Raw genomic sequence first — 812 nt, 5'->3', positions numbered from 1 at the left:
TTATGACAGCATTTAACTAGGGCCCAGAGATTGTCTTGCATATTCAGGTGATGTGGTGAGGAACACTCCCGTGATAGATATCAGTCAAAAAGTTGTGAATTAATGAAATGGTTTGACAGAAATGTATCTCCATAAAAAACTCCTGGCCCTAATCATGCTATCAGCTCTATATGTAATATGAATACAGGCAGTCTGATGGTATTTACATGGTATATACAGATTAACACTTCAACATACTGTTGCTTTAGAGAGTGTGAACAAATCTCAGATGACAGTGTCTCACTATTCCAGTGCACTACTTTTGACCAGAGCCAATTTACCCATTGAAGAACCCTTTTTGGTTCCTGGTAGAACCCTTTTTGGTTCCTGGTAGAACCCTTTTTGGTTCCTGGTAGAACCCTTTTTAGTTCCAGGTAAAACTATTTTGGGCTCCATGGTGAAACCTCTGTGAAAAGGGTTCTACATGGAACTCAAAGGGGTTCTACCTGGAACCAAAAGGGTTCTACCAGGAACCAAAAAAAGGTTCTTCAAAGGGTTCTCCTATGGAGACAACCGAGGAACCTTTTTTGCACATTCTTATCTAACAGTGTATGTAGAAGTAGTGCACTAGATAGGGAATAGGGAGTCATTTAAGATCAAGTCTTCAGAATGATATTTCTGTTTGTTTGTTTGTATAGCGTCATGATGACCAGATGGTTGGTAACAGCTTGTTATGTGGCAGTTTGATGTCGACGCAGAAACAAGATATAAAACACAAACTGGCAAGTGGGCATTTCTTTCTGTTCTCCCCCTCTGTCTCTCTCTCTCTTTCT

This window comes from Oncorhynchus mykiss, chromosome 9 (assembly GCF_057628025.1).
Source record: "Oncorhynchus mykiss isolate SJ-2025 chromosome 9, ASM5762802v1, whole genome shotgun sequence".
NCBI classification, from domain to species: Eukaryota; Metazoa; Chordata; class Actinopteri; order Salmoniformes; family Salmonidae; genus Oncorhynchus; species Oncorhynchus mykiss.
Note: the sequence above shows the minus strand (reverse complement) of the source record.